Raw genomic sequence first — 10,826 nt, forward strand, 5'->3', positions numbered from 1 at the left:
ATCGCCCTATGGATTTATTTTACGTCAAGATTGAGTAAAAAGTCTTTATGCTCGAAAAATCTGAACGTATATTCCGCATAAATTTGAAATATAAAAAAAAAGTAAGAAATTATATTATCTATGGAAGATTAGCTGGCAATCTGTTAAATAAAACGCCATTTGCTCGCAAATGTAATAAAAAACATTGTATGTAGCACGGGCGGTAAAAATTACAAACCTCGATTCAAAGTCCTCAGCCTTTCGGCTTCGGGCTTCTAACGAGATCTCGTTAGTAATTTCTTATTTAGCGCCCTTAATACATAATGTAATATTACCATTGCCTGATTTTTAAGCATTCTAAACATAGCAAGTTATTAAAAACTTCTAATTTCCAAAATATGGACTTAATGTCCTTTACTTCTCACTTACAGATATGATGAATAACAATACTATTAAATAATGCCGTGTATATAATTATAAGTCGACACTATCACTTATTGTGTGATATATTTTATTGAACCTGGTGACAGAACGGTTTGCACTGTAGACGATGAGGAGGTCCCGGTTTCGTGTCCCGGTAGAATCAATTTGGGACATTATTTTTTCTAAATTGGTTCTAGTTCCGGAATGAATAACGTTGCTCTGGTACTCGTGATACAGGGAATTCTCTTTTGCTTGAGACCAGATAATAGGGTGTGGTCGATATTACCGCATCCTGATACTATCGATATCGATGAATGTTAGCATTAATATGAATATCTCCAATACCACTATACCCTAATACTGTCAGCACCCTGATATTATCGAAATTACTGCATCCTTATACCATAGATAGGAAATTAGGAATGTCATAGATAGTATCTATATTCCTAAATTTAGAGTTTTTTTTTAAGTTTTAAATTATCGACTCTCGAATTTGATGATTATGAATGATTATTAAATTTGATATTAAAAAAAGTGGTAAATCTACCTCAGCTCAGTATTGAGATAAAAACGAAGTAATAAATTATTTTTTTGCTTATATTATGATAAAACGATGTTTCATACAGAGGTGCCGATTCTTTTGTCATTCTACAAAGCCAGATAATGAATTAGGGATGTCCTAAAATATATTAACAGTGACTTAAAAAATAAGAAGCAGGACTGTTGCCATTTTTGCAAAATTTAAAAGATTCATCAAAATGGTCGGTGCATATTCACACTTGCACAAAAACATTTAAAATGCATATTACGTTCCTTGAGATAAAATCTATTTATAGTATATCAAGTGACAGGACGAACAAGCCGTGCGCCTGGTGGTAATCGATACTCCTACTCATAACAACTGCAGTGCCATTCAGAACTTTAAATCGCAACGACCTGAAGGACACTGCCACTGTGTTCTTCGCCCTGAGACGTACTTGTCAAATTTTGACAAGTTTCAAGTGCCTGTCACCATTACCCTTACCCTTCAAAACGGCAGAAATGGCTAAGGTGGCAGTACTTCTCTGGAGGACCTCTTTCACGAAGAGCTCTACTGCTACTAAATATATTCGAATGCACCGATAAATATATTACCCTGCAAAATTCGCCTATTGCTAGTGACGACAAAGAGTCGGGAGAAGGACGAATTCTGCAAATCGACTGTGAACTGGCAACCGGTACTATCTCAATTTTGACAACTTTATAGGTGAAGAAAAAATTATTTATATAGCGTCTGGTTTATTAATTAAAACTACGTAGTGCACATGTGTGATAAAAATTTTTAAAAACTACATATTTTTATTTAATAAACCATATGCTAATTAAAGACGCAAACAATTTTTTTCTTCATCCTGTAAACTTGTCAAAATTGAGATAGTACCGATTGCCAGTCGAAATGCGCCATTGGGACAAGATTTTTAGTCCCCTATGCCTTTAACTCGTCTGCGTAACCTACCCTTTGATCTCATCTCTTCTATTTAAAGAGATCGTCCAGGGAAGTACTGCCACCTTACCTATTTCTGCCCCTAAGCAGTAATGAGAGCATTATTGCATTCCGGTTTTGAAGGGTAAGGTTGCTGGTGAAATTACAGGCACATGGGACTTGTCAACTTATGTCTCAGGGTTACGGGCGCAGTGGGAATGCCCCTCACATCTTTGCTATTTAAAGCTCTGAGTGGCAACTGTTATGGATAGACGTGTGGCTTACCAGCAGGCGTCCCGACCCTTGATATTATAAAATAAAAAATTTGGACCAGCCACCAAGCAGCCAGCAGCAGCAGCCAACCAGTATTCTTCTTGTCGAGTCAATGACAAAAAAAACAATAAATTAAACGGTTTAAAATTTGCTTGGCCTAGTAAACAGCCACTTCTATGCCTCTATTCGTTGCCTTTCTGCAGTTGAAGAATGGTAGCCCCGACATGACAACAGATACTGGTTCGAGTCGAGTCAAATCGTAAGGCTGTTTCTTTGTATCAATAATAATGACATACTGGCGATTTTCAAACGACAAATTTTACCTTATATGGCTTGTGTGTAAAAGAATCTGGCTCCTACATTTAATTGACAAACGAAATAAAAATCTTTGTTGTATAGATTTAAGGATTAATTTTTAAAAGCACAACCAAACATATCATGATATTTGTTCATGTTGTTATTTACGAATATTATATTATATATTATTATATGTTTTGGCGAAATGTTTCTTATACACAGTACAATCTCGGTAATCTTCGTCGATCTTCGGCTGTCATCGTATGTGTAGTTCTTTGCACTTGGTGCAGACTTGGAAGTATACAGAGTAGCTACTGCTAAATATTGTGGTTATATTTTTGTTAACTTGCTTTGTTTATTGTTAAACAGTAAATGGTGTTATAAAAAAGGGAAATAGTTTTACAGCTCTATATACTTCATATGAAAATCGAAACAAAACAGTAATAAAGTATGTCCTTTTTAACAGCCTCCGTGGCCAAAGAGGTCCCGCGATCGATTCCCGGGCGGGAAGAAATATTTGTATGAGCTATATTTATTTATCTGGTGAGTTTGGTTGTAGTTTGTGGTTGACTATGCGTGTGTCCATGGCACCCGTGATACAGGGTTTTCCTAGTGCGGGGCTATGAGCGTATGTATATGTGCGTTATTATTAAAAAGTTCTGAATTCAAATTATTGTAGATGATAAATCTAAGAATTATTTGACATGGAAACTTGTATTCGGGTGTATTGGGAAACCCGAAGATTGCCGAGAGATATTATGAAAATAGTTGTACTGTAATAGGCTAATAAACTATGGACCTTAGATATCTGGCGGAAGACCTAATTTCCGATACTGGCATTGATTTCAAAAGTCAATGCCATCACCACCTTTTTTGGGTAGAAAAGTGAATTGTCAACCAGAAAAGAGTTAATTACTGTAAGGAATATTTTTATTTCTTTATGTCAAAGCTTTCTTTTGAAAGCTTTAAAAGAAACTATTTTGTTAAAACAATTTGTTTTTAATTATAAGAATACGCAATGCAAAAGAATCAAGTTCACATGCGACTTGTAATCTCATATTTACAGTGCATATGGCCACTGAAGTACAATACACTATTTCTCGATTATACAAATTGAAACACTATATAAATGACGTATGGTTTAACTGTCTGCTGGTTTTTTTACAGCTACATAAACTGTAATTTAATTTATTTCCAAATGAAAGTAAGGCGTTTACGTCGTTTAAACAGGGTTTTAATTTGCAAAAGCAAATATTGATAGTTTGTAAACTTTAGTGTTTATCCGTCTGTACATTTTCAGAATATAAAAAATACGTAATGAATATTATAATAAGTGTTGTGATTATTTGAGAGGGATAGATTTTGTGGTCAATTCTTTAATTGTTCTCTAAAATTGCTAATTAATGAAAATACCGGAACAATTTAAAATTATAGTACGTGTCTCTTTTTTGCCACAGTTGCAGTGCCACTTAGAGCTTGAATCGCAAAGATCTTAGGGGCACAGCCACTGCGCCCGTCACCCTGAGACATAAGTTGACAAGTCTCGTGCCTGCAATTTCACCAGAACCCTTACCCCAACACCGGAAAACAGTAATTCTGACATTACTGCTTGACGGCAGAAATAGATAAGGTGGTAGTATTTCTCTGGACGAAAGCTTTCACAAGGAGCTCTACTGCTACCATATAATATACTATAGTCTGGCACATTTAAAGAACCTCATACAATATAGGCGTACCACGTTGGGCGCCAATATAGTAAGAGACTTGTTAAATGTACATACAATATAGGCGTCACACGTTGGACGCCAATATAGTAAGATACTTGTTAAATGTAGTTACTGTTTTCTTTGGAGTCAAAGACTCTTCTAAAGGTCCCAGAAACCACAGTAAATATTCTTGTAAGTATGAATATAATCATTTATCGAGGACCAAACCTTTCGCCTCTGGATGGCTAAGCTTATTATTTAGCCTAAGCAACTGCTAGCTTTCTGGTCTCCGGTTTTGTTATAAATGTAGAAAATTAGTAGATTATTTAGTTACACGTTAAGCACCAATGAGAGGTGCAACGTGAGCACTAACAGAGTTAACGACGAAGGGCATTGTTGTCGATTCGGGCAAATTAAAACTAAATCTAATTTAACTTCAGTGCAGTCTTTTTTATTATGATACCAAATGACGGGAATTTTTCTAAATTGGTTCTGGTCTACGTGTTTTTGATAGTACATGGTTTCAGATATTAGGTAATTAGTGCACACCCGGTAACTCGAGTGAAACTCCGCCATATCAGTTAGAAAAAACCAGCAATCAAATTAAAGTTATTAGTCAGAATAATTAAGTCACAAAATTATAGTGTAGTCCATAAGCATCAACTACTTTAACCTTTTGACCGCCACTGACAAAAACTAATTTGGTTCCTTAGACGCCAAGCCTAGTTATGTGAAATGTTATGAATACAATTCTCCAAAAAATAATAAGTACCAGGATCTCCGCTCCGACTGCCTATTTAAAGCCTTTGGAGTCGAAACCCTTGGCCAGTGGGGTCCCAGTGCCCTTCATCAGTACAAAATTTTATCCAAAAAATTAATAGACTGAGAAATCCAAGGGCCGGCAGCTACCTTGCCCAAAGCATTAGCATAGCAATACAAAGGGGGAACGCTGCCAACATCTTAGGCACCTTGCCGCGGGGCTCATTTAATTCATATAATTTAAAAATCCTACTTTTACTTTTTACTATTTAAGCTTTTTTTTGTATTTTTTACCTTAACTGTATATTATCAAAATAAAAATAAAATGCAACTATGAACATATTTAACTAGAATATATAGGGTTAAGTTCTGAACTAAAATTAAACCTTATGTTGTTATAATCAATACAAAGATTGAACTCAAAGAACAATACTTCGATCCGGTTGGACTCGAACCAGCGACATTTTCGCCTAATGCGGACTATCGCTCTTCCAACTGAGCTACGGAACAATTCAGCAGACCTTACTAATTTGTCTATGTGCTTGTTGCATATTTATGTTTTTGGTTTAGAGTTAGGCGAAAATATCGCTAACTCACATGCACACTGAATTAAAATTTAGTTGCGTTCGAATCGACACATTGTGTCCTATAGAATGAGATAACAATTGTAATACTAGAACAGTTTATATTTTTTAAATCTAGAATTGACCTCAGAATGTACTCTCTAAACTACTAGTGCAAAATTAGATGCGCACAGAGGGCAAAATTACGCACAAAATTATTATTTTTTATAATCCACTAATTTTGTCCTCGAGTGTAATAAATAATTAGTAGTTTTGCTACACGCCTTTTTAAATTGTAATGTGACTAGTTTGCAAAGAATATCCTATTGTTTGTAGTGATTCTGAAAAAGGTCAAAATCCCGTCCAAAAAAGGTCAAAAGCCTGTCTTATATCTAGATGGAGTTACCTATCGTAGTCCAAAATGACATTTTCCAGAAATAACGTTTGTTCGAATTTTCATAACCTCGAAAGTAATTTGTTTGAGAGGAAAATGTTTGTCTTTTAAACTTCTTTTTTTTTTTTTTTTTTGGTAACGGTGGGGAATCCTTTATGTATACCCCCGAGCCCGGGCGGCTCGGAGGTTATGTGGGAGTCCCGGCGCCCTGAAAAGGGCCCTGCTCCTGGGTCTAGCATGGACCCAGGGGTGTACCCACTAAACCCCATCGGTTTGCCTCTCGCCGGGTTTGTGCCGGCGCCGTGGGATCATCTCTATTTCACCACGACGCCGCCCGGCCGCCCCGGCCACTATGCCACTATGGGGCTCCCGCGCCTATGGAGGAGAGGATCGGTTTTCTCCGCCCCTCTCCCCAGACGATTGAGGCCGTGCAATGCGAACAGGGGGCCCTAGTCCCTGTCCGCTGGCCTCAGTGGGGAAGGAGTTGAGCGGCAAATTGCCGCCGCCTCCTCCCTGCCCGTCTGCGCCGGAGCGGGGGTGCGTCAGGCGCGTCCTCACGCTCCCGCTCCGCCGCCTCCTTTTGTGTCATCACTTCCACGCAAAAGGAGGCCACCGCATCCCAGGACCTCTCGTCCCGCAGCATGGCCGCGACCACACTGGGCAGCGAGAGGTCCCTCCCTATTGTCGCCACTAGAGCGCGGCGCTGCTCGATCCACCGGCGACACACCTCGAGGGTGTGCTGCGCGGTGTCGTCCACGGCGCCGCACTCGTGGCACGACGGGGACGCCTCCCTCCTCGCCACCCTGCGCAGGTAGTGACCGAAGCAGCCGTGCCCGGTCAGGATCTGCACAAGGTGGTACAACAGTGGCCCGTGGGACCGGTGTACCCACTCAGTTGTCTTTTAAACCTAACTTAACCTAATGTAACCGAACCTAATCGTGTCTTTGCGATGAACATTCAACATATCCTGAAAGAACGACAGTTACGTTATAATTTGGTGCAATGAAAATTCGAACAAACGTTATTTCGGAAAAAAATGCGAGTTTATGATAGGTTACCCTAGATGGCGCTGATCGATAGCGTGAAAGCAGTAATTTATATTATGTAAATGGTACTGGATATCAACCTTTTTTTTATAACATAACATGTAACGGGACGAACAAGTCATGCGCATGGTGGTAAGCTACACTCAGAGCTTTAAATTGCAAAGATCTGAGGGGCACTGTCACCCTCAGACGTAAGTTGACAAGTCCCATGTGCCTGTAATTTCACCAGCACCCTTACATTTCAAAACCGGACCACAGTGATGCTGACATTACTGCTTGGCGGCAGAAATAGGCCAGATGGCAGTACTACCCTGGACGAACTCTTTCACAAGGAGCTCTACTGATGCTAAACTTATTCCACTTTAATATGAAATACATTCAAATATTGATCACGAGGTAAAATTATATAAAAATTAACGCTTGATAATAGGGGTCGATGGCGCTAATCTTATACAAAATAAAAGAATAGCCGGCAGTATACTTCACCGAGGTGGAACAATGATGAGACGCACAAAAAAAATAACGATTGTGACCGAATAGATCACTTGTAATTTTAATCGTATCTAACGGCATTTTGTGTTCACGCAACAGATACATCTGTCGGTGCCCAAGTATGAATATTCACTGTAAACTGGTCACAAAACAAACAATTATTTCAATGAATCTTATGCTATTTGTATTGTGAGACTTTGTGATATATTTCAACGATTTTGTTGCTTATATTTGTTACTGTTCTGTTTTTTAATAAATTTAATTAGTCACTATGAAATTGAAGTTGTTTCATTTTTGTGTCAAATATTGGTAAGCTTCATATCGACGCTGGAAAGCGATCTTGTCGTATCTCGAAAAATAGGACTACACCGAGGCCGAAAAATTATTTCATAAAATTATTTCTCTTTAATTTGAATTAGTATTTTATATACATTCATATAAATTATATGATTATATACATCATACTTAAAAATGTACTTGTAAATGATTATGTGCCCATCGAATATATAACCAGAAATAGAGACGAAATAAGGGCCATACATTCCTGGTAACTAACTCATCAGTGATACATCACTTATAAATATCAACTCTCGTTTGCACTGAAATTACAAATTAGAAAGCTAAAATAGTGCAGCGCCAACAACTGACTTGTGTGTACGTCTTCGTATATTCCAAAAATATTCTGTATTTATTGTAATAAAGATAATATCTGTAACAATGGCGTGCTGTTCCATTCGGTGGTGTAGGGAAAAACAGCAAAACATCTAATTACAAAACAAACTGAATCAAATTTCACAGGTAATTAAATACGTAATTTTTTTATTTTCGTCCATCATAGCAAAGCTCAAGTTAACTGGTCGAATTGAAGTGAAACAATTGACGACACTCGTCCGTTGTTACGAATTTGGGCTGGCCAATCGGAGCGCAGTTGTCACGGTAATTATATGGCAGAATACTTTTTAAACTAATTAAATGACATTTCGTCTCTATTTCTGGTTATATACTCGATATATGTGCCGTATTGTTTTAATAACTCCAAGAGTTGGAGATCTAGTTTTGTGGACAATTATAAGTAATGTACCGCACTCCACGGCGCCGATCGCTGTTTCACGTCACACGCTCAACGAATTATGCTGCGCCAATAAAAAGCTCGTACTGTAACCGTGACTGTAGAATGACTTGTTTGGAGGCATTCCAAATACACTTACAAAATCAATTGCACAAAATTTGAAGCCATTTAAAATTTTTGCATGTATCAAATGATAAACTCGTCACGTGATATCCATGTGTGTACATACAGGGTTAACCAAAACTCAACGATAAGCCGGAACCATAGTTGTACAGTTTGTAACAAAAATGAAAAAAAAATATTTTAAAAATCGTCATTTTTTTGTGAAACGAGCAATCTATTGATATTTAAAAACGTCCCGTACACTATTTTTAGGTATTACGCAATTTTACCATTCTGATTTATGTACGATAACCCAAATAGCCCAGCAAATTAACACAATGCTAAAGAAAGTGACCGTCAGGAGGCCTGGTCACCTGTGGAATCTGACACTAAGTGTATGTTCAAGAATTGCTACCTATTTGGTACTATGTGCTACCTTTTCTAAATAATTGCTACCTTTGATATATTCTGAGAAATTTAAAAAATAATTGACCAGCCATTCTGATCAGGATGGTTGGTCGCCACTTTGTTCAGCATGGAGTAGATTTTCCAGAAGTATGTATTACCAATAATTGTTACCTATTTGCTACTTTCACGAATTAAAGGCATACGCTAAGGAATACGCATTCGATTGAAAATTTAACAAAGTGGCGACCAGCCAACCTGATATCAGAATATGGGTAGCAATTCTTGAATATACGCTCAGTGCCAGACGGTAACCAAAGAAAGCCCAAATTGCTAACGTTTCAGATTAAAAACCAATGCCTTCGGACCAGTTACACCATTGAATTATACCATTAATAGTATAAGTGGTACTAAACTGTCCCATTTATATATATGGACAGGCGTGTAACTTACCATCAGGCGTACGATTTGTTCGTCCTGTCTAAAAAAATCAATGTTTTTACTTGACATTGTTAACAGAAATTCTTTTAAACTTCATACTATAAAAAAATATACGTAACTACCATGTCAACTCATTACAAAAGTTGGCGCTAGTCATCAAGATTCTAAAATGGTGAAAGGCCTCCAAAGGTCCAGGCCGCTGGAAACCATAGATTGTTGTGTCCTAATCTATTAATAACATTTATTTATAAGTCATGTCCGAGTATCGCTACCTTGGGTAGGACTACATTACTGGCGTAACACATTATAAGATCATCTCAGTACAGAGTAGTAAAAAAAAAACGCAAAGTTCATGGAATTACATCTATTTGCCTTGTTTTATTGAAATCGGTTACTGGAAAGTGTCCGAAACTGGATTCATCCCCTAGTTTACCACCCTTAGAGGTGGAATATTTTCTTCAAATTTAAATGGAACCACATCCTCTTTGCAATAAAAAAGATTCATCAAAATCGGTTCACAAAGGCCGAGTTATCGCGTAACATACATATAAAAAAAACAGTCGAATTGTGGACCTCCTCCAAAAAGCAATATATAAATGAAACACAAAAAACGTAATGTAGACAATTTATTTACATTATTTTTACATAATTTATATAAAGAAAATGTTTAATAATATTTACAATTTATTATTAAAATTAAATAATTCACAGTACAAAAGAAACCATCGATTAAATTATTTTTTTTTATAGTAAAGCAAAAAGCTATTTCAGCATAAAAAAATGAATTTTAAATTTTTTGAAAACAAATTTATGTAATTAACAATTAATAATTGATTTTATTAACTATACGCATGTAACAAGGTTACAGAGCTTTGCTCGCTAAAAACATAGTAAATTTTTATTCTAAACTCTTTTACATTGTCTTAATGTGTAATTTGTAAAATACTACTATTATAAACAACAACTCTTGTTTCATGACTTTTATTTATTTATCGCATTTTAGTTTCGTACAAAAATAAAAATATTTAAATAGATTGCCCTAAACGGTGATAACTCTGTGCGGTAACAAAAAGTAAATACCAGTGCGATGCAAAATGCAGGAGCGGAGGAGCGTTCGGTTCCCGGGCCGGGAGAATAATAATAAATAATAACGCACACACTCATAGCCTCGCACTAGGGAAACCCTGTATCACGGCTGTCATGGTCACACACATAGACAACCACAAATTACACCCAAACTCACGAGAAAATAAATGTAGGCCACACAAATACTTCTCCCGGCCCGAGAATAGAAACCCGGGACCTCTGCGTGGCAGTTCTGATGGTAACCGTTCGGCCACGGAGACAGTTAGAAATATTTGTATGGCTTACATTTATTTCTCACGTGAGTTTGGATGTAATTGTGGATGTCTATG

This window comes from Hyposmocoma kahamanoa, unplaced genomic scaffold, assembly GCF_003589595.1.
Source record: "Hyposmocoma kahamanoa isolate Upper Pololo Valley unplaced genomic scaffold, ASM358959v1 159, whole genome shotgun sequence".
In the NCBI taxonomy this organism is placed as follows: domain Eukaryota; kingdom Metazoa; phylum Arthropoda; class Insecta; order Lepidoptera; family Cosmopterigidae; genus Hyposmocoma; species Hyposmocoma kahamanoa.